Source organism: Siphateles boraxobius, unplaced genomic scaffold, assembly GCF_051911475.1.
Source record: "Siphateles boraxobius isolate OS27281-9 unplaced genomic scaffold, OSU_SipBor_1 66, whole genome shotgun sequence".
Classification (NCBI taxonomy): Eukaryota; Metazoa; Chordata; class Actinopteri; order Cypriniformes; family Leuciscidae; genus Siphateles; species Siphateles boraxobius.
Genome location: NW_027509193.1, coordinates 15,795,882 through 15,820,466, shown reverse-complemented (window position 1 = coordinate 15,820,466; position 24,585 = coordinate 15,795,882). Strand labels below are relative to the sequence as shown.

The 24,585-nt window shown below is 43.7% G+C and overlaps 1 long non-coding RNA gene across 1 annotated transcript; it reads left to right on the top strand.

The window, feature by feature from the left end:
• The first annotated feature begins 1,996 nt into the window (after positions 1-1,996).
• On the top strand, positions 1,997-3,317 carry LOC143722452 (uncharacterized). The gene is made up of 3 exons (XR_013196888.1): positions 1,997-2,220; positions 2,323-2,609; positions 2,916-3,317. It is a non-coding gene; the product is annotated as an uncharacterized LOC143722452 (long non-coding RNA).
• Positions 3,318-24,585: the final 21,268 nt, after the last annotated feature.

Below are 24,585 nucleotides of genomic sequence, written 5' to 3'. Positions count from 1 at the left end.
TGCATATTTACTGTAGACGGCGCCGCTCAAACAAACCTTTCAGCTGCTGCTGTAATTGATTACATAACAATAGGATACAGGAGAAGGAAGTTCAACACTCTTATTTCCAAACCTAATCTAAAGTCATTTTTGCTTATTAGTATGATTGAATTAGATCATTGTAGGTCAGCAGCAAAGACATTGGTTAATAAAGTGAGATTAAATACATAAAGTATATTTGTGTAATCTAACATAGTTAATTATAAAACTTTTGCACAAAATTCTGAGATTGCATTTGACTGTTTTTATTCATTTTGAGGAATACTGAATGTTTTTGTGCAAGTGAGATGAGTAAATGCATGTTCAATGCAAATGCACACAACACCTCACTTTATTTCTCTCAACATGGGGACAGGAGAGCTGTCAGTCAATAAATGTGAAAAAGTAACTAGCGTTACTTATTTGAAAAAGTAACTCAGATATTTTGTTGTAAATTGAAAAAGTAATGCGTTACTTTACTAGTTACTTGAAAAAGTAATCTGATTACGTAACTCAAGTTACTTGTAATAAGTTACCCCCAACACTGCACAAGACAGGACAGGCATGTGACAATGTCACCTTGTGAAATGCACCACTTTCTTTTGCAAAAACACTTGAGATGGTTGTGGTTTGACTCCAAGGGCCCGTTCTTCGCACTTTGCTTAAAACATCCGAGATCAAACGAGACATCCAAGATAATATCATCGTGCTCATCATGATCCGGCTAATTAGGTTATTCGAACACTCCTGCCGGTTATGATTAGTATAGCTGGATTGAGTTATCTGAGATAATTGCGCGTTCATGCGCTGGGTTAAAAGGGGATATGTATCGATAGTAGAAACATTGATCAGCAACGCTGCTATTGGCTGCTCACCGTGGCCAAAGAGCGCGCTCGTTTTTTTTCTCCACAGAAGAGCAAGAGTTGTTGCTTGAAGGATATGCAGAATTTGAAAACTTAATTAAAGCGCCAGGGAACACCTCAAAGTGTGCAAAAGCCAAGAGAGAGCGCTGGCAAAACGTAGCAGACAAATTAAGTTTTAAGTTAGATGTTTTTATCACTTATTAAAGTATATATTTTGATATTTTAATAATTTCTAAATAATTAATAACTTTGTTCATTGTAATGTCAGAGTCACCACCCACTACTAGAACATGGGAACAAGTAAAAGTGAAGTACTAGAATATTCTACATAATAGTAATTTGTAGCCTACTAACTAATCTCTTTTAAAAAGGCACTGCTAATAAATGTTTGCCTGTTTATAAAAGCACCCAAGAAAAAGGCTGAGAAAAAAAAGAAAAGAAAAACAAACAGGTGATGGTCCTGCACCCCCACATTATACCCATGCAGAAGAGCTGACCCTTGGGTTGAGTGTGAACCTTGTGGAGGGCATCCCTAGGTTCAGCTCTTCCTCAGACCCACAGCCAGAGGCCAGGAGCAGTTTTCCTCTTTTGTGCAGTATTAAACAATACACCAACACATTTATGTGTTCCCAAGCAAGTGGCTGAAGCATGTGCAGTAAGTGGACTTTTTCTAATGTTACATCAAAAGGGAAGAAAGTAGCTACAACACTTTGTAATGCCCCCCCCCCCCCCCCCAAGTCACAGGACAGTGAAGAAACCCTCTCAGGTATCTTTAAGTGCATAAATAACTTTACTTAATTTACACTTGAGTACCTATTATTTCTAATATGAGTTGCAGGAGTCCACATCTACAGAAGAGTCTGCACAAAGCAGTGATGCAGAGGTGGGCAGTGTTGTACTTTTCCTTTTAATTTTTGATGCATAAGCCATGTGTTGAGAGGTTTACCCCCACCCCTAGAAAACAGAGTATTTTGAAAATACTTGACAACTTAAAGAAAAAAAACTGGCACTAGAGATAGATGTAACCGGCAGATTAGTTACTGTCGGGGTGAAGTTTGTCCCTCTGCAGTTATGGTAGTCTGCTGACGTCAAGTTTGTCCCTTGGCCGCTACGGTAGTCCACTGACGTCACGGTGGCTAGCAGCCGCTGGGTGGCTAACCATTCATTGGTAACTAAGTCAGTGGCTATAAAATAGGTTGTCACGGTCGGACAAAGAGAGAATCCCAGTGTCCGGACAACCATACTGTGTTTGTTATCGTGGAAGTGGTTCGCGTATACAACTAAGGGGTGATACCGATTGCCAGACGCTTCCGGGTAGTCACGTTGGTTACTGCCGAAGGTAATTGTGTGTGTCTTGTTTTTTTAATATTATAATGTGCACATCATTGTCGGGACATGATATGTATTGATATGTATTGTAACGAATGTACTTTGCACGTAGGTCCTGGGCAAGGCACCCGCTGGTTGCGGTATATAAAGCCAGACGTGATACCTAAAAGGTAAATGGTTATTGTGTGAATATAACCGATGTTCTAGGACTAATAACTGTGAATACATGTGGATTGAGACTGATTGTATTTCCTGAGTCTCGATGCAATGATTGTTACTCTTTTTTTAATAGAAACACATTTAAGGAATATGTTTTATGTAACAGTGGTGATTGTAGGATTCTGGAAGACCGGTGCAAGGGCGGTTTTTCCACCGGGTCATTTGATACGTTACATTGAGGTAAAAGAAAAGTGGAATGTTTTGTATCTTACGTGACCATATATGTATGGGTATGTCAAGTACTAACTTTAATGCTGCTGTGTTTCTATGCAGACTGTTCCTGTTGCTTTCCCTTGCCTAAATTACGTGTATTATTAGTTTTGTTTTTTATATTTTTCTTCGTTTTGTTTGTTGAGTTGCGCAGCGGTGATTTCCACCCGCTGTTCCTTTCGATCGAGGCGGTGTTGGCTGTTCCAGCATTTTAGGATCTGGTCCAACTGAAACTATTCTGCTGGCGATAATAACTTTTCTGTCTTTACCCGCCAGAGTACCAGGGGGCTGTTCACGAGAGGTTCCTGGGTCCGTCTTTGCGCACGGTGTATTATATTGGTAAACTGCACTTCACCATATATTGATTGAATCACTATTTGCAGTGGTGGTGCCCATGTATGTGTGCGTGTGGTTGATTTTAGGCATCAGAGTTCAGAGCACGGTTGGTGAGTTCCACACTAATTCTGGACAGGTAACCTACCCTGACAGCAAACCAACATTTTTCTATTAATTCATATATCATTGCTGGTAACAGCCAACACCAGTCTGGGTCTTCCTCGTTTGCGGTCAAGCCTCTCCGCTTGTACTTCCCATGCCCATGGGATGATGCTGATGCTGTTGATGATTTTATTTTTTATATGATGGCTCAATAAAGCATTGTTACCTTTTGTACGCAAAGCACGTCTCTGTATAGTTTCATCTTGGGTGCATAACCACGAACCTTTTTGCCTTATGTTAGAGATTCCGCAGTTAAGTATAAATATACATAAATCTTGGTGTGAGAGGCACCAGGTGGCGTAGTCGATTCGGTCCGGAGTCAGCCACGCTCGGGTCACATAGAGTTGCTTCATAGGAACTTCAGAGTAAGTGCTAATATATTATTTCACACAGAGTACAATATATATTATTTGCAGGCAAAAGATGACTTGATCACTGGCTTTTCTTTACAAAGAACAATAAAAATAAAAATAAAGGATTTGTCTTGTCTTTTATTAAACATTAATGAAATGTTTTATATTTTTTCTGATGGTGCAATGTTGTGTAATATGTCCCATGCAATGTCACAGGCCCTGTCAGGTGCAACCCTCAGACTTTTCAGATACTTTAGTTGGCTAAAGTTCACTTCATTGTGTGCCCTTGTCCTGGCTAGAGCTGCATTGCAACTGGTCTGGGGTTTGGGTCAGGGAATGGGGTCATAAAGCACCTGTCTCCAAGCAGGATCCTGTTGTAATCCCCTGTTTAATGGAAAAATTCAGTTCTGTTAGGATGAGCATACGTGTATGTAATACAGTGAGCTTGATATTTATATTTTTCCTTACCACGTTCAAATAATGTGCCAAAATCTCTGAAAATTTTTGAGTCATGCACAGATCCTGGCAATATTTGTGATATGGAACATAGTCACACACCATCTAAGAGATTTTAGTCAGTCAACTGCCTTTTTAAAATTTGATATAATACTAATCTGGATAAGAATCGCAATAGTAACTTGCCTGCACTGTTATTAAAGCCCGACTCCGACGAGTCGAACATTTATGTGTTTCCAACAAATTAATGATGTAAACGACATCCTCACGAGTCATGAGAAAAATGACATTCCTCAAAAAGTACACTATCGCGCTGCGCTAAAAGACTTACCGTATCAGCTCCGCTTAAAAAGCCGCGATCTAATCCTGTTAACATGAAATAAGCCTGCTCGCGAGCAGGTTCAAGCTGGCGCACCTGTTGCTATGACAGCAAGTCCAGGATGAGCGTCGAAGAACCAAACAATCCAAGATCATGCCAAATCGCCGACAATCAAATCCAGCTAACTGAGTTAGCGACGTACGAAGAACAGGCCCCAGGGCATGAGAATCTGAGTTCCCTTACAAGCGCAACAGCTTTCTGTGCCTTCAGTCGCGCTATATGTGAATCTGTCCCTGTGTGAATATTGTCTGTCTTTAGATACTCTGCACCACACAAAGAATTTATATATATATATATATATATATATATATATATATATATATTTATTAAGAGAGATATGGCGAACGAACAGCAGTTTAGGAAGTGTGTCCCTCCCTGCTCGCGTTATTTTCCGAGTGGGGATACACACGTTCTTTGTGTTGTTTGTTTGGGAGTGCAGCATGCCCAGTCAGCTCTCGAGGGAGCTGATTGTGAGCATTGCGAGCGTCTGCCATTAAGGACGCTCCGCTCCCGCCGGGCGTTCTTCGAGGAGAGCGGTTCGGTGCGCGCTCCCCGCGGTTCGGGTCCCGCTCTTGCCGAGCCAGAGCGACGACGCGTATCGTGGGGATCGCAGATGGATCTCTCAGCGGGGTTAGAGACGGGCTCTGCCTTATCTCTCCCTTCACCTGTGAGATCCAGTGCCTCAGTCCCGTGTTCGGAAGCACGCGCTGCGGTTTCTTCCGCTCGGGCTGAGGCACCAGTTATAAATGAGGGAGATATGGAGGATTCGCCACCTTACACTCCCGAAAGTGATGAGCTAGTGGAGGTATTAACAAGAGCTGTAGAAAAACTCAGCATTGTATGGCCAGTGACTAGACAGGAGTCTGTTTCTAAATTAAAATTAGATGAGAGATTTTTGCCGTCACGAGTGCAACCTCCACGCCGGTGCTTGCCGTTTTTTCCAGATCTCCACACTGAGGTGTCGAAATCGTGGAAAAAACCGGTGTCATATAGAGTGTTTAGTCCCCAGACTTCAACATATTCTAATATTTTGGGGGCAAAATCATATGGTTATTCGGCTATGCCTCGCGTGGAAGAGACGCTTGCGAGTTTTCTCTCCCTCGAGGCTGCGTCATCTGTTAAGGCACCGGCATTACCCACCAAGCCTCTTAGAAATATTTCGTTTTTTGTGGGTAAAGCGTATTCGGCGGCGGGTCAGGCTGCGTCATGTCTGCATACTATGTCTATTATGCAGGCATACCAGGCTGACCTGCTGAGGGACGTGAGTGAGAGTGAGGAGGTCAGTGCTGACGTGGTTCGCGAACTGCGTCAGGCTGCTGATTTATCCCTGCGCGCAACCAGAGAGTCGGCCAAGCTAGTGGGTCGATCTATGGCAGCTCTGTTGGCCGCAGAAAGACATCTGTGGTTAAATCAGACAAATATAAAAGAAAAAGAAAAAGCTTTCCTTTTAGACACTCCTCTCTCCCCCCTGGGTTTATTTGGCGATGCTGTACATTCTGTCATCGATAAATTCCAGGAGAAGGAAAAGCAAACAACAGGTTTTAAGAAATATCTCCCTTTAAAAATTCATGTCCCTGGGGCTGCTGAGCGGGAGCAGCCCCGACCGTCTGCGAGCTCATCGTATAGGGCGCTGAAGCAGAGTGTCGCGTCTCCTGCTCCCCCTGCTGGACAGTGGGCTCAGCCGCGGCACTCTCAGCCGAAATCTCCCAGTAATAGAACTGATCTGAGGACAGTTATATTAGCTAAGAAGGCTTCGGCTAAGAAGAAGTCCTGGCGCCACGGCGCGCAGGACACTGAGGGTGGTCCCCACCGAGGCGGAAAGGTGTTCACCTCTTTCTACGGTGCCCATTCTTCCTCGGTGCCCTCAGGGGCCCGTTCTGCCAACCCCGCCTTCATGCCGGGGCGCAGACGGTCCCAGCGAGCGATTTCCCGAGGGATGCTCGCTCCCTCTGAGGAGGGTTTCAGAGCGGTTAGACCAATTGTTCCCTGCTGGTGTGCCGTTACAGGGATATCAAGTTACACCAGAGGCCAGTCTCGAGAGACTGGTACCCTTAGTAGAATTTCTGGCAGAGTGGAAAAGCCTTCCAAAAATATCTCATTGGGTCCTGCAGACAATAGAAAGGGATTGTGCTATCCAATTCAGGTGTCGTCCACCAAGATTCAGAGGGGTTCTGCCTACAGTGGTGGGCCCCGAGCAGGCTCTGGTTATGGAACAAGAGGTGAAAGCACTCCTTCAAAAGGAGGCTATAGAACGGGTTCCTCTTCCCAGTGTGGAGACAGGCTATTACAGCCGATATTTCATCGTTCCAAAATAGGATGGGGGGTTGCGTCCAATTTTAGACCTGCGCCTATTGAATCGCTCGGTAGGGAAGCCAAAATTCAAGATGCTCTCTATCAAGCAGATCGTGTCACAAATCAGATCCGAGGACTGGTCTGTCACTGATTCTTCCGTTTGGCCTAGCTTTATCTCCCCGCACTTTCACGAAATGCATGGACGCAGCACTAGTGCCCCTGAGGCTTCAGGGTGTTCGTGTCCTCAATTACATCAACGATTGGTTGATTTTAGCTCAGACAGAGCAGATGGCGGTTCGACATTGAGATGTCGTTCTCGTTCATATCAGGAAGTTGGGTTTGAGGCTGAACGCAAAGAAAAGTGTATTATCTCCTCAGAAGACCACTTTTCTGGGTGTCGTTTGGGTTTCGGTTTCGATGCAGGCGCGACTCGCTCCGACCCGCATCGTTTTGATTCTCTCAGCTGTAAAGCTAGGCCAGCTACTTACTGTAAAACAGTTTTAGAGACTGTCAGGTCTGATGGCAGCAGCGTCCGACGTTATACCTTGCAGCCTGTTGTACATGAGATCGCTACAGTGGTGGCTCAGGACCAAGGGATTCTCCCCGAGGGGAAATCCGCTCCGCACGGTCAAAGTCACGCGGCGCTGCCTTCGTGCTCTGGTCATGTGGAAAGAAACTTGGTTCCTATTCAAAGGCCCTGTGTTGGGGGCTCTTTGTCGTCGCGTAACGCTAACGACGGATGCTTCTCTCACAGGGTGGGGGGCGGTCACGAGTGGTCGTCCAGCCCAAGGGCTGTCGCAGGACCATCATCTAACGGCTTATAAATTGTCTAGAGATGTTGGCGGTGTTCCAGGCTCTGAAACACTTCCTAGCAGACCTGAGAGGTCATCATGTGTTAGTTCAGTCAGACAACACGTCGGTGGTCTCTTATATAAATCATCAGGGGTGCCTGCGGTTTCGCCGGCTTTACAAGTTGGCCCGTCAGATCCTCCTGTGGTCCCAAGGGAGGTTACTATTTCTGAGAGCAATGTCTCTTCCTGGGTATTTGAATGTGGTAGCAGACTCCCTGTCGAGACAGGGGCCGAGGCCGGGGGATTGGAGACTCCATCCCGAGGTGGTGGAGCTCTTTGGTTGAGTTTCGGCCGCGCCGAGGTGGACCTATTCGCTTCCAAGGAGACCACGCATTGTCATCTGTGGTTTTCCATCAGCCATCCAGCCCCTCTGGGGTTGGACGTTATGGTGCAGCCGTGGCCGAGGTCACGTCTGTTCGCCTTTCCCCCGATTGCTCTGCTACCTGGAGTTCTGGAGAGGGTTCGCCGGGACGGGGTCAGCCTATTATTAGTAGCCCCGTTCTGGCTGGCCCGAGTATGGTTTGCGGACCTGATTTCTCTCCTGGACGGCTCTCCCTTGGAGCTCCCGGTCAGGAGGGATCTACTCTCTCAGGCGGGCAGCATGATATTTCACCCCCGCCCAGTATTGTGGGCTTGGCCTCTGAGGGGGCCCAGCTCATGAACTCTGGTCTCTCAACCGAGGTTGTTGAGACCATTCTTCACTCCAGAGCTCCATCCACGAGGAAGCTTTATGTCTTGAAGTGGAAACTCTTCACTTCTTGGTGTGGAGAGCACTTGCAGGACCCAGTTAACTGCCCAGTGGGTGCAGTGCTGGAATTCCTGCAGGAGCGCTTCTCCACAGGGCTATCCCCCTCCACACTAAAGGTGTATGTGGCGGCACTGGCTGCTTACCACGTCCCTTTCAGTGGAGTTTCTCTTGGGAGACACCCGCTTATAACTCGTTTCCTTCGTGGCACACTGAGGCTGAGGCCAGCAGTTCGTACGAGGGTGCCGGCCTGGGATCTGGCCATCGTATTAGAAGGTCTTTCCCTAGCTCCTCTTGAACCTATCGAAGAAGTTCCTGAGAAGTTTCTCACGTTTAAGACTATCTTTCTTCTTGCTATCTCCTCACTAAAGAGAATCGGAGATTTGCAGGCTCTGTCGGTTTCACCCTCGTGCCTGGCATGGTTAAGGCTTTTCTGCATCCTAGACAAGGTTACGTTCCCAAGTTCCCTACTAATGTTGTTAGACCTACAGTTCTGTAGGCCTTTTATCCTCCTCCATTTCTGTCGTCTGACCAGGAGAAACTTAATTTACTCTGCCCTGTTAGGGCGTTGGACGCCTATGTCCACAGAACTGCCCTGTGGAGGAAGTCAGAACAACTATTTGTGTGCTTTGGGCCACCCAAGAAGGGGTGTCCCGCGTCTAAACAGAGAATGAGCAAGTGGGTGGTCGAGGCTATCTCACTTGCCTATGAGTCGGCTGGTCAGCCTTCACCTTTGGCTGTACGATCCCACTCTACCAGGAGTATGGCGGCTTCTAAAGCCTTACTGTCAGGGGTTTCCCTCAGTGACGTTTGTGATGCCGCTGGATGGTCTTCACCGCATACTTTCATTAAGTTCTACGACCTAGACTTAAGTTCTACCCCTGGGGCACAGGTGCTCTCGTCCTCTGTGCGCTAGTTCTCACATGGCGGTCACTTGGTCCTATGGCGACGTGGGTATTAGCGTTCCCACAGCGTTTGACGCAGCTCGAGTTCCCTTGAAAGGGAACGTCTCGGTTACGTATGTAACCCTAGTTCCCTGATAGGGAACGAGACGCTGCGTCATTCCACCATACTCCCGGCATTCCCGCTAGCGCTTCCTTCAGGCCTATAAGAAGCTGTTGCGCTTGTGTTTATGGGGTGCTTTATAGTTTCCTCGTAGATGACGTCACCTGCCTATGACGTTCCATCTCTCCATTGGGCTGATTCCATACGTGCTTCATGACGCACAACGCAGGGGCGTTCCCACAGCGTTTGACGCAGCGTCTCGTTCCCTATCAGGGAACTAGGGTTACATACGTAACCGAGACGTTTTCTGTACACACTTTATGCCTCCACAATCAGGGGTGTTATTAAACACTACTATTGGCAAAAGCACTATGATAAGACACCAATGTTCAATAAAGGGTTACAATTTTAATAATAATATGTAAAATTAACATAATTACATAATAAACATTAATATTAAATAAATCTTGTTTATAAAAACTAAATTTCGTTATACAAACTTTACACTTCCAATCAAAAGTATGATGTTTTTACTTTTGATCAATTTAATGTATCATTTTATTTTATTTTAACATTTAAGTGTTATTCTTTTTAACTTTTCAATGAAGAGTCTAGAAAAAATGCATCATGGTTTCTGCAAGGATATTAAGCAGCACAACGGTTTTCAACATTGATAATAAGAAATGTTTCAAATTATCACATCAGGATTATGTGACTGAAGACTGGAGCAATGATGCTGAAAATTCAGTATTGACATCACAGGAATAAATAAATTTTAAAATATATTAAAACAGAACACATTTATTTTTTATTGCAATAATATTTACTGTTTTTACTGTATTTTTAACCAAATAAATGAAGCCTTGTTGAGCATATATATATATATATATATATATATATATTCATATATAAATTTCTTTTTTCAGAAATATCTTACAAACCCCAAACTTTAGAACAGTATTGTAGGGTATTGGTAGGGTATTGATTGTCAAGCAACGTAGCAACATTAATATATGTTCGGTCAAAGATATGATTTTCATTTTCAACTTGATATGTGGCTCATTAGAATTTTAGAGTCTGAACTATCCATTTTATGAAATGTGAATGCAGTACAGTATGTAATACCACAGTACACATTCAGGTCACAAACTTTGCATATCCTCTGGATGTTGTTAACTTTTTTGTCCCTTTGACAGAAAAGTCACCTTTTTTCAAAACAAATCACTGGACAAGTGGTGGGCCAGAAAAACTGGATGTAGCTTGTCCCTGTTCACAGCCATCTGGTCGTGTCAGTGGCTCCTAGTCACCACAACAGGACACTGAACTGACAGCAGCTTCCTCTGTTTTTCTATTCTGTATAGTGACTACGGCACTGTGGGTATATTAACCTGACGCATGATATTGCAAATCAGCAGTGCTGCTGAACAAACAAACGCCAAGCACATTTGGAGGAGACGCTGAACTTGTGTGATGACTCATATACTAACAAGATGCTATAATGAGATTTGTCTTCACACTGCAACATTTTATTTCATTGTAGTGTCAATGTGAGTATCATTATTGTGTATTCTACGATATGATTAATTTTGGTTAGAAGGAGCTCGTTGAAAAAAAGAAAAAGTAATGATATTATGAACACACACACACACACACACACACACACACACACACACACACACACACACACACACACACACACACACACACACACACACACACACACACACACACACACACACACACACACACACACACACACACACACAGGCTGTTAATTCACCAGAACACAAACCAAAAAGTCATCTAATCAAATTAACTCTAAAATAATAAAGGAAGAGAGGTGAAAATGAAATTACATGGCTTTCTAACTGTCTTTTGGAAGGCTGTTTGGCTGATTAGTTGGAGGCCCTCTGTGATGTTAAAATTTTGAGCCTCCTTATTCCAAAAACTTAGTAAGGAATCACATTTCAATGCAAATAGATTCACATTTCCTGAAGGAAACACCAGAGCTTGGAAAGCAGAATAAGAGTAGTTTCAGGTAAGATTTATCTAGGTTTTATGCTTCTGTTGTGCATAAATGAAATGCTTTCCCGCATGAATCTTGTTTTTAGATGTGTCATGTGTCATGTTTCTGAGTAGAAGGAAATGTTGAATGTAAAAAATGTAGTGAGAAAATTGGCTAATTCATGAAATTGGGCATCACACTGGATATGCGCCAGAATGAAAGTTAGTTTGCTAAAACAATTTCAATATTTTTAACATTATCCAATAGTCCACAAATCCTAAATTTCATTTAGTTTTGATACAGATTAAGATACAAAAGGCAAATTGATTTATACATATACAACATATACTGTACAGTGATTTATTGTTCACAATAAGACAGGCATTAAGGCAACAATTTACCCACAAATTTCATGATAATTTATTCACCCTCAAGTTGTTTCAATCCTGTATATGACTTTTTTTTTCTTCTTCTGCTGAACAAATCATTTTTTAATATATTACGTTCCAAGAAAGTCATACAGGTTTGATGAAAGAATGATCAAAGAATTTTCCTTTGTGGGTGAACTATCCCTAATCATAATGTGCATTAGGAAAGTAAATGGGGTCGATTTTTGATTACATGCTGTCTTAAGTTTACAAAAAGCAAAAATACTTAGTAAAACATCACACATCATTATTTATAACAAACTCCTAGCTTGAATGTTTGAACCTTGCATGCACTGTAACAAGCTTATGTTGTTAGACAAGGACACGCTTAGCCTAACTTTCCTCTAAGGGATTTCCAAGAGGCTTTTTAGCGTTGATAGACATGCTCATCCCAAACATTCTCCATCACATGGATCACCGAAAACAGCTGGAGTGACCGAAAGATACCATTTAGTGTGCAAATGGATGGTGCAACTCTTACTCATATATTGCAGGTTGACTGTAATAGTTCCAGGCCTTTATGCCATTGCCTTGCTTTTAATATCACTGCTGGCTCGTCAGTCAGAGCGAATGGCGTAATGTTACAAATGAGCCCACATATAAAATCCAGGCAGAGAAGATGAAAGGTTGTATGATTTAGAGTGAGCTCCCCATCACTTGCTATGCCTCTTTGCTCAACAGCAGGTGTTGGCGACTCAGGTGACAGATGAGGAAGAGACCGCCCCGCTCTATTGTCCTGGAGCAGTGCCCGGCGTAAGGCGCTCAGCACGCACGCACGCACGCACGCACGCACACACACACACACACACACACACACACACACACACACACACACACACACACACACACACACACACACACACACACACACACACACACACACACACACACAGACACACACACACACACACACACACACAAACACACACACACACACAAACACACACACACACACACACAAAAGGTTTTCTACCGCCGTGGAAGGAGCTGTGGTGTCCAATGCGACAACTGCCTCTGAGTGATGCCCTGGAAAGCTGGCAGCCAAAAATGACACACTGCTTGCCCTGCCACGAGAGTACTTTGCAGAAATTTCCTACCAATGGCACGATTTGCATGGAGTGCAGTTCAGTGTTTGTTGGTGGGACTGGGCCAAAGACATTTGTCTCCATCTCTCTCATGCGATACAGCAAGTGGAGGTGTAAGCAATATTGCTCATGAAGTGTCTCTGTCCTAAATGAGCAAATTTCATTATCACGTTCTCTTATGGACTGTCTTCAGCACTTTTGGAGAAAATATCAATAGATCATATAAATTAAAAGAAAGAAGATGAATGGAAACTGTAAATTATGTGTATGTGCAGAGTTGCAGACATCAGGGGTTCAGCATCTGTTTCAGCTTGATTAGAAAAACAGGAGAAGAGGGAAAAAACACAATACTATGGAAAAGTTGGAAATTAACGGGTTTATTCAGCACGGATGCATCAATTGATCAAAAGGGACAGTAAATACATTTATAAAGTTGCTGAGCGCCTTACGCCAGGCTCTGCTCCAGAACAATAGAGCGGGGCGGTGTCTTCCTCATCTGCCATCACCTTCCAAACGATCCTAATGCTACACTCAGAAAAAAAGGTACAAAAGCTGTCACTGGGACAGTACCCTTCAAAAGGGTTCTAATATGTACCATTTAGGTACTAATCAAGCGGCAACCTCCCTGTCTCTCTCTTGAAACCAACACGGAAGTGAATTAAACTGCAATTCAACGCCTGGCCGCTTGACGCTGACTGCAAAAGTGAGCCAAATCTGTATCTCCCCCATGTTAAAATGCCCAACTTTACCGCAGAAAAAAAAATGTTTACAGCCTGGTGCCCTAAGTTGTTTTGGTCTATACAGCTAATTGTACCCTTCATGACAACTGTGAGGGGGGTGAATTTTTTTTAGAACTCATCCGTTTAAATTATATTAAGCCTTAAAATGCTGCATAATCAAGGGCGTGGCCACTTGAATGACAGGTGGATTACCGCTGCTGTTACTAGCCGTTTCTCTGCTCTCTGTTAGCCATCATGTCACCTCAGCTGATTCCAGCTGCTGAACTTGTCATCTCTGCCGTGTTTGTACTTTTTTCGGGATTATTTCATACAGTTTATTACATGCCGCCCTTACCTTCGCCTACGCCGTTGGATTCCGTCGTTGTCGAGTGTCGAGAGAACAACCAGCGCTGTTCTTCAGTTGTTTTCCTCTGTGAACATGCACTCATGGATGTCTGACAATATCGTTGCTTTTTGGAGTTCAGATTTAAAAACGTCTAAGATATAGAGGCCACACTCGTTCTGCTGTACCGTTGATCTTACGGACCACATAAGACTATAATATGATTATTTCACTTTTTAGTGTTCAATAAAAAGTACCGTCAGATTAAATCGTGCAGGTGTCAGTGGTTTCTATTTGTCCCTTAAATGAGCGCGTATTTCTAGTGCATTTACTTGAACTTCTTAGGTAATATCTATCAGAATTTAAAATGGACTGAATAAAGCTCTCTACGAACTTGACGTGCGGTGCCGCGCTGACTGACATGTATGCGCATGAATCACTGTCACACACACGCTCAGAGCAAATATTGTAAGTTACTGCATGAGAATAATAATGCATCACAATACACATAGTCTCATGGTTAGTTATGTCTTTTAACTATTATAGTATTTCAAAGGGCAAAAACATGAACTTTAACTATTGGCTTTAGGTCTACTTCTTCAAGTCAGCTGTCACTTTAGCGTGAGGCCAGTAGCACATTAGCTCTTAGCCTGAGCAAACTCGAGCAAGGCGGGCGTAGTTTCAGCATCCAGGCACCTCAACTCCACCCACGTCCCGCCTTTTTGCCCATTTTCGTTTATCCGGGAGTGACGCGCTTCCAAGATGGTGACGAGCGACTCCGCCCACTTTAGGCTTCAAAAACGCTCTTCAGAAACCTACGGGTGACGTCATGGACACTACGTCCATATTTTTTTACAGTCTATGGTACTAATATGTACACTTTTGGTTCCAATATCTACCTTTGAGGGACTAATATGCACTCTTTACGTACAAATGTGTACCTTTTGCAAAGGTACCGCCACAGTGACAGCTTTTGACAGCTTTTTTTCTGAGAGTGCAAGTATTTTTTTTTTTCAACAATGTGAATGTCTCTTATTTGTTAGTAGGCTATTCGGTGCATTTCACTGTGCATTTGGTGAATCAGTCGTAATTTCGAGACAGGCTTTGCAAACAGACTTTTACGATATGGATCTATCACCAACGCTACAAACATACAGTAACCATGTTTATGCCAATGCCTGACCTGTGATCAGTGATTTCTAATGTGTAATCAAGTTCAGACAGATAATCTTTCTCTCAAAATCGTTTAATACTGTTTATGCATCAGTAAATCAAGCCAGTGACTAAAATATCAACTTCACATCGTTTCTCTTAGTAGGATGAAAATAATCTAATTTAAACTGTGATTAATTTATATACAGAAAGCGATCAAAGAACGCTCCCTTTCAAATCGCCCTTGAAGCCGTCAATCAAACAGAGTTTATCTGAACAAAACACATTATGAAATCAATGACGCTGTTACAATGTGTAGTAGTATGGGATTTTTTCCCTTCGCGTTGGTTACCCTTATATGGGAATGTGTAGATGGTATAATTAGGGCCGGTGTATTTCAAAGCGTAGACAGGAGGCACTAGAACACAAGGGGGTAATCCATCAGCTGGAAACTGAAGCCTCCCTGGGGGCCGCCATTGTAGCAGACCATCGCCTGCTGTTAGCATTCCATTGACTCCCATTCATTTTGCTGTCACTTTGATAGCGAATAACTTTACATCTGAGGTGTCCAAAGACTTCATTTGTCCATTATTTATTTCTAAAGAAACATGACAATGTATAAAAGGCTCCATTACTTTGTATCTTACGTTATGGCCCCGAAGAAGCCGTTTTTGTAAAAATAGGCTAACGATTGCGTCATAACCACGCGACTCTCTGTCGCACAGTAGAGAACTTACCGTATAGACATGAGGAGAAGCTCGCAGGTAATCTTTTACTGTCTATGAGGCAATCGGGGAGACATGGAGAAATAAAGTCAAGGGAGAAACCCATAGATAGAGAGTCCATAAAAGCAACGGGACAAAATATTTCAACAATGTTTTTGAGGAATTGGAAATAATTCGGTATGTGGCACAGCTACTAGAAGATTTACAACTGTCAGACAGGTTGCTCACATCACATCTACGCCGTCAAGCTCAGTTTGAGCCTGTGCAGTACGCTCAGCCATCAGGAAGTGAGTGCTTCTAATGGGCTTCACGTTTCTCCGTTGAAATCAAGGGGGTCGTTGTGTCCTTTTCTTTTACTGTCTATGCTAGAACTGTCATGATTCTGCCCTCTTGTCGTTGATTTTCTCTGGTCATGAGGCAGGATCATAACAGAATCATGTTTTGTGTGCAAGCGCATGGCCAGCTGTTTGGGCAATGTGCTTGTGTTGTCTCGTTTCGTTACCCCGCCCCCTTGTTATCCTCGTCTCGTCATTATTGTCTAATCAGTTTCACCTGTCCTTGTCATTAGTGTTCCCTTTATAATCCCTTAGTGTTTGCTATCCTGTGTTGGTTCATTGTTTGACTCTGTTTGACTCTGAGTGAGTCTAGCTGTAAGTAGTTTATTGAGAAGTCTCTTATTCGAGAAGTGTCTGTACCTGTCTTAGTTTTATTCCTGTTTTAGTTTCAAGTCTTAGTCTGGTGTGTTCTACCCTGTCTTGTTTTGCCCCCTCGAGGGTTTTGTTTTCTGTTTTTGTCCTTAATAAATCCCTTGAAAGTCATCTGCTGTCTGCGCCTGGGTTCTCCTTCCATCCACATAACAGAATGAACCGACCAGAAAAGAACCCAGCAGACGTTCAGTCCTTCTCCGCTGATCTTCAGTCTTCTGACCCGGAACTGTGGTGGCGCTCGGCTATCTCTGACAGTTCCAATGGCAGGCTTCCTTTCCCTCCCCAGGGTGAGTTGACCCTGAAGAGGTACGCCCAGGTCGTTGAGGAGAGGAGGTTCTTCCTGCCGGAGACCCTGGTCAGCCGCTACCTCGTCGCGGGTCTCAAAGTCCTCCCTCCCCTTGCTGAACGAGAGAGTTTGGTCCGCCGTCCGTTTCGCAACATGGTGGACTACTTGTCTCGGAAGGAGCAGCCAGATCCCCCTGGTTTTTCACCTCCTGCCAGACTTCCAGTCATCCCTGAGGGTCGCATGTTAGCCGTCGTGACACAGGAGGACCAAGCGTCTTCCACCCTGACTCCCGATCCACCACCCGTGTCCGTCAGCCCCCGTGGAAAGCGTGGAAGACGTTTGTCGTGGAAGTCAGCGTCGGAGTCGTCCTCCACGGAATCCCCCTTGCCCGCGGTGGTCTCTCCAGTACCTGCTTCGTCTCCCTCTTCGCCCCCCCTACCGGTCTCAAGCCGGGCTACGGACTCAGCTCCGCGACCCAGAAGGAAGAAGACGAAGAAGGGGGCCTCTTGTCCTCCATCTCTGTCTCTCCATGAGCCCGCTCCAGCAAGCGCCATCCATGAGCCCGCTCCAGCAAGCACCGTCCATGAGCCCGCTCCAGCAAGCACCGTCCATGAGCCTGCTCCAGCAAGCGCCCACCATGAGCTCGCTCCAGCAAGCGCCGTCCCAGAATCTACTGAGAGACTTGCGGCCGATCTAGCTGCAAAAGAGGTTCTGAAATCGGTTTCTGCTCGTCAGGAGATGCCCATCTTCCTTGCTGCCAAGACCCTCTCTGATTATTTGTCTTGTCTAGCTAAAATCCTTGAAGTCCCTGTCTGTCCTGTCTTGTCCCCAGCACCCGAGCCTGCCGCTGTGAGCGCTGCACCCAGTCCTGCCCCTTCGCCTGTTATGTCCCCCGTCAGGAGTCCCGTTTCCTCACCCTCTGTGTCTGAATCTGTTGCTGCTACCACTGAAGCAGTATCCCAGTCTGTTTTCCCGGTCGTCCCTGTCTCCACTAATTCCCGGACTGTTTCCCCGTTCGTCCCTGTCTCCACCCAGCCCCCGGACTGTTTCCCCGTTTGTCCCTGTTACCACTAGTCCCCGGACTGTTTCCCCGTTTGTCCCTGTCACCACTAGTTCCCGGACTGTTTTCCCTGTCTCCACTAAGCCCCGGACTGTTTCCCCTAAGACCTCTCCTCGTGTGTCTCCGTCTAAGCCTGCCCAGAGTCCTCGTCCTCAGCCCTCATCCCGTGGACCCAAGAACCCCAGTCTTCCCATTTTCCCTGGACCTCCCCCCATGAACTGTGTGTTTTCTCCACCTCCTCTGCCTTGTATGTTGTTTTTGATGTTCCATCCCAACCCTGTCGTTGTATATTCTTGTATCCCTTTGTTAGTTTTTGTCATGTTTTGTTGGTTTGTGTCTTTGTCACAGTCTGTCATGTCCCGTGTTTAATGTCCCCTTGAGGAGCGTCTGGTAGCCGCTCCTTAAGGTGGGGGTTCTGTCATGATTCTGCCCTCTTGTCGTTGATTTTCTCTGGTCATGAGGCAGGATCATAACAATCATGTTTTGTGTGCAAGTGCATGGCCAGCTGTTTGGGCCATGTGCTTGTGTTGTCTCAGTTTCGTTACCCCGCCCCCTTGTTATCCTCGTCTCGTCATTATTGTCTAGTCAGTTTCACCTGTCCTTGTCATTAGTGTCCCCTTTATAATCCCCTTGTGTTTGCTGTCCTGTGTCGGTTCATTGTTTGACTCTGTTTGACGTTGAGTGAGTCTAGCTGTAAGTAGTTTATTGAGAAGTCTGTTATTCGATAAGTCTCTGTACCTGTCTTAGTTTTGTTCCTGTCTTAGTTTCAAGTCTTAGTCTGGTGTGTTCTACCCTGTCTTGTTTTGCCCCATCGCAGGTTTTGTTTTCTGTTTTTGTTCCTTAATAAATCCCTTGAAAGTCATCTGCTGTCTGCTCCTGGGTTCTCCTTCCATCCACATAACAAGAACGTAGGCTTTGTCATGCCCGCCCCTCTTCCGGTCTCCAGTGTCACTATAGCTGAGTGGTTGCTGTAGCCGTTCCGGTGACGTGTCCTGGGAGTTGCGTCGAGCGCTCACTGAAAGCTTTTAGTGGAACATTCGTGATTGCATTCTAATACCTTCATATGCGTGATTTTCGTAGGTCTCCCACCTATCACGTGGTGGTTAACTGCAGGTCACGCTGCTGTTTTTCTTAACTTGGGTTATTTTTCCGGTTTCGAAATTGTTATGATTGTTTTCATTTGGTTATTTCTGTATTGGTTTGATCAGTGTAACTTGGGCTGTAAGGGCCAAGTGGTGCGTCCATCTACCAGTTAGTGTTTCACAATGTAGTGTGTCCATTTAACAGTCACTCCTGTTGAGTAATCTCGGGGTTTTGCCAGCGAGGTAGGACGTGTTATTCATGGACCAAATGACTCTGTCAATCATTATATTTTGCTTCTTATGTGAATGACTTGAGTATCTTGTATTTGTACCGGACCCACTAATTTTCTCCTTTTTCTCTAGTTTAAGCAAAGGCTGAGTGTGCTGAGGGGGAGGCTAGTCACCTGGGTGAAGCACATTGCACATTGCATTTTTTTATGTAAACATAATACTAACATTATAAGGATACCCCAGGAAACTGTCACTTTTCAGTGTTTGTTTGTATTCTCAGTTTTCACGTCTTTGTTCTTTTCCCACCACTCATTCGTATCCATGGTTACTTTCATTTAGTTCATCTGTATCACTTCTGTATCACCTGTGTTTAGTTAATCATCATCATCCATGTCACCTGTGTTCTGTTAATCAGTGGTCATCAGTGTTTGTATTTAGTTTAATTCTATTCAGCCAGTCTTTGTCTGATCTCCGTCCTACTAAGGCAGGGATGGGCAACTCTGGTCCTCAAGGGCCACTGTCCTGCAGAGTTTAGCTCCAACCCTGACAAAATTTTTTTTTTAGTAATCCTGAAAACATTGATTAGCTTGTTCAGGTGTGTTTAATTAGGGTTGGAGCAGGACAGTGGCCCTCGAGGACCGGAGTTGCCCATCCCTGTACTATGGCCACATCTACACATAGCCGGGTATTTAGAGAAGCGAATGTCCCCCCCCCCCACCGTTTTCAATAATAATATCGTGCACACAACATCGTTTTCAAAAAAGTTATCATTTACATCAACCCGCATAAATACACCATAGAGCGCCATCATAACTATGTCAAACTGGGCGCTTTCATGACGTTGAGCACGTATCTGGCACATAATGTAACTTTGAGAATCTTAAACCCCGTTTCTCCCAGTTGACACAGCAACACATAACCAGTGTTATCAGAAATCGTACTTGGTTCCTAACGTAACCTCAGTTCTCTCTAGAAGAGGGAACGAGTACTGCGTATCTTGCCGTGCTTAAATTATGCTCTGGTTCGCTTCTGCGATGAAAAACCAGTTTGTATCAGCCTGTCGAGCTATATTTATATGTCGAGGCCACGCCTATTTCGGCGGGACGTGACGTAGTGGGCGCAAAGCGCCCCCATTGGATATGGCATCACGTAGGGCCTCTCTCGATAGGCTGCTGCTGTTGCCGCAGGTCAACCAATAGGCACGCAAGCCGCAAACGCGTTTTACATTAATTCAAAATTAAGAATAATTTTTGGCTTCAATATCACGTGGAAAAGAGTTTTTCCCCATAGCGTAAGATATTATGCAGTACGAGAGAACCTCTCATTAGAGAACTCCACTTTTGCAAAAGTTTTTAGAAATAATCGTTTTCTGTGATAAAAATGGGGTTTTCGTGTAAATGAGAGGCCAAACCGCTGGGAAATATCTGTGTCTTCCCTTCGTGTAAACGGGGCATAAGTGTTTGTGAACCTTCTGCCTGTCTGTTCCTAATTGAAATATATTGTTATTAAAAGTTTGCGTTGGAATTTTTTATTCTCCCTCGTCTTCTTCTGCCTGCACCACACTGTGACAGAAACATTATAAAATAATAAAATAATCCAGTTCATGACCCCTTTAATAAATGTTTCTTGCGCACCAAATCAGCATATTAGAATGATTTCTGAAGGATCATGTGACATTAAAATAGAAACAGTTATTGTGAATTGTAATAATGTTTCACAATATTACAGTTTACTGTATTTCTTCATCAAATGAATGCAGCCTTGGTGAGAATAAGACACTTCTTTCAGAAACATAAAAAAATATCTTACTGATGCACGCGTTAGTGTTCTTGACTTAAAGATCTGAAGGCGAGTTATATAGGGCTGATGATATGTTCTCAGCAAGTACGGTTAATGGATACATTTGTCAAAAAAAATAAAAATACAAAACACAAAACAGAGCGTTACATAGAGATGCATAGAGATATATGGAGCTTACGAGTAAAGGGCTGTTATTATGATATTTTCTTCCTTATGTCAAACTTAAGTGCGCACAATGAGCACAAAAGTGTAGGCCATGCAAGATAAAAAAGGATTTTAGATTAGTATTTTATTTATTCATTTAAAGAAGTCATTTAAAGTGTCAACACAATTTTATTTGTTTATTTGGGCTGACAAAGTATTAAAGTGCCGCTATTATGCTAGTTTGAGGATCATAATTTTGTTTCTGAGGTCTCCTAACTACAACAGGTTTACATGGATCAAAGGTAAAAAAAAAAACTTTAATTTTCTCATAATGTATGTTCTCTCTGTAAGGCAAGGCAAGGCAACTTTATTTATATAGCACATTTCATACACAATGGTAATTCAAAGTGCTTTACATAGAAGAAATTAAAATAATCAAAAGAAATCAGAATAATTAAAACAGTTTAGAATAAAAGATAAAATACAGAAATAATCAAATGAATTCAGAGTAATTAAAACATAAAATAAAATACAGTGCAAACAGTCGGACGAACAGTGGCACAGTGCTCATTCAGTAAATGCACAGCTAAACAGATGTGTTTTGAGTCTGGATTTGAATGTGACTACTGTAGGAGCACATCTGATCTCTTCTGGAAGCTGGTTCCAGCTGCGGCTGGCATAGTAGCTAAAAGCAGACTCGCCATGCTTAGAGTGAACCCTTGGTATTTCTAGCCGATGTGATCCTAATGATCCGAGTGATCTGTTGGGTTTATATTTAGTGAGCATATCTGCAATGTATTGAGGTCCTAGGCCATTGAATGATTTATATACCAGTAATAATACTTTAAAATCAATCCTAAATGTAACTGGCAGCCAGTGTAAAGACCTGAGGACTGGTGTGATGTGTTCATATTTTCTGGTTCTGCTCAGAATCCTAGCAGCAGCGTTCTGTATGAGCTGCAACTGTCTTATGGTCTTTTTGGGAAGGCCAGTGAGAAGTCCATTACAATAATCCACCCTACTGGTGATGAAAGCATGCACAAGTTTTGACGGAAACAAAGCATCTAATTCTTGCAATATTCTTCAGGTGATAGTATGCTGATTTAGTTATTGCTTTGACATGACTACTGAAACTAAGGTCTGACTCTAGAGACACACCCAGATTCCTGACTTGATTTTTAGTTGTTTGTCCCCTAGACTGAAGGTATGCGTTCACCTTGAGAACTTCATCTTTGTTTCCAAACGCAATTACTTCAGTTTTGTCTTTGTTTAACTGAAGAAAGTTTTGGCACATCCAATTGTTTACTTCATCAATGCATTGGAAAAGGGAGTCAATGGGGCTGTAATCGTTAGGCGATAGGGATAAGTAGAGCTGTGTGTCGTCTGCATAGCTATGGTAAGCGATTTGGTTCTTTCTCATTATTTGGCTCATTGGAAGCATGTACAGGTTGAATAGGAGTGGCGCAAGAATTGAGCCTTGAGGGACTCCACATGTCATGGATGTCCACTCAGACTTATGGTCTCCTATACTCACATAATAACCTCTGCCTCCTAAGTATGACCTGAACCATTTTAGGACTATCCCAGAAAGCCCGACCCAGTTTTCCAGCCTGTCAAGAAGTATTTTGTGATCGACAGTGTCAAATGCAGCACTGAGGTCGAGTAGTACCAGCACTGATAATTTGCCTGTATCAGTATTTAAGCGAATATCATTTATTATCTTTATGAGCGCGGTCTCTGTACTGTGGTGCGGTCGGAAACCAGATTGAAAATGGTCAAAGTATCCATTCGAGCTTAAGAATATGTTCAGCTGATTGAAGACAACTTTTTCAATGATCTTGCCTATGAAAGGAAGATTTGAGATCGGTCTATAGTTGTTTAATATGGTCTTATCCAGATTGCTCTTTTTCAGGAGGGGCTTGACAACAGCAGTTTTCAGGGAGGTCGGAAAACTCCCAGAGAGAAGTGAGGCATTAATGTACATTGCACATACCCACATTTTCAATGATTCTCAAATTACTCATCCGAAAATTCAATTCTCTAAACCCCTCCTTTCCGCGAGCCTATTCTGCTCTGATTGGCCAGATGGCCCAGTCTGTTGTGATTGGTCTACTGCTTACAATGCGTGTCGGAAACGAAACACCCCATTACCATAACTGAACTTTAGCTCCGGAGGCTTCCTAAATCTCAGAGATTGTACACACTGTATAGACAGTAATGATTAGGGGTGTGATGAGATCTCGCGAGACTGAAATGGGACGAGATTTCTCGTAGAGTGAAAAGCTGTCTCGGGATATCGCCATTAGGGAGCATGAGGGTGAAATTAGCATAGAATATGCCACCGCTATTATCACATTACATTACGATGCCAACCGCGGCACCGCCTCCACTGTCGTTTTTTCTGTTTTTATAAGATTTAAAAACATTGTAATTTGTAAACTATTGTAAACGTCTGCTCTGCTTATCCAGCACGAGTTGCAGTCGTGTGTTGCACACAGTGAAGCAGGAATCACGGTTCACTGATTGCGTGACGATGGTGGATGTTGCGCAACATAGCCTAGACGTCTGATAAATGTCTTATCTTGTAAAATGCGCGCTTACCACCGCTGCTCCCTATACACAGAGTACATGCGATTGCAAACCCGAAAGTGAACCGCGAGCTCCCTGATACCCGCAAATTAGGCTGCATACAAGGAATCATACATAGCATTCAAGCTACATAGCAGGAATCACGGTTCACTGATTGCGTGACAATGGTGGATGTTGCGGAACATAGCCTAGACGTCTGATAAATGTCTTATCTTGTAAAATGCGTGCTTAGCACAGCTGCTCCCTATACACAGAGTACGTGCGATTGCAAACCCGAAAGTGAAACGTGAGCTCCCTGATGCCCGCAAATTAGGCATACAAGGAATCATACATAGCATACAAGCTACATAGCAGGAATCACGGTTCACTGATTGCGTGACGATGGTGGATGTTGCGCTATATAGCCTAGACGTCTGATAAATGTCTTATCTTGTAAAATGCGTGCTTTGCACTGCTGCTCCCTATACACAGAGTATGTGTGATTGCAAACCCAAAAGTGAAACGCGAGCTCTCTGATGCGCGCAAATTAGGCTGCATACAATAAATAGTCTGTCTCCCAATAACAAACCTATCTCTGGACTGTGTAGTTGTGGCTCTGGTCTCTGTTTGCACTTTGAATATTGAGAGAGTACTGTAACATCTTAAGAACGACAGACAAGGAAGGCTCCGTTTCTGAACTTTTAATCGGAACGCAAGAACAACTGTATACATATGCACCAGCCTACTCACTTGCTCGTTTCTCTCGTCCCTTTTTCCGAACTCACCGCCTTAACCCTACAACTGCCGGTGCAAAATAAAACAGCAATTTCACAACAATTATAAAGAGTCTGTGTGCTTACAGTACTTTGATTATGGTTGCACTTATAAGACTATAAGGCTAAGAGAAAACTTTTTTTTTTTTTTGATATTTATACTGTTTTTATTGCTATGTTCAATTTGTGGTAATGCGTTTAAATAGGAGGTCACACACAGCCTCAATCAGAAGTTCTGGAAGCTCATAAATGTACAGCA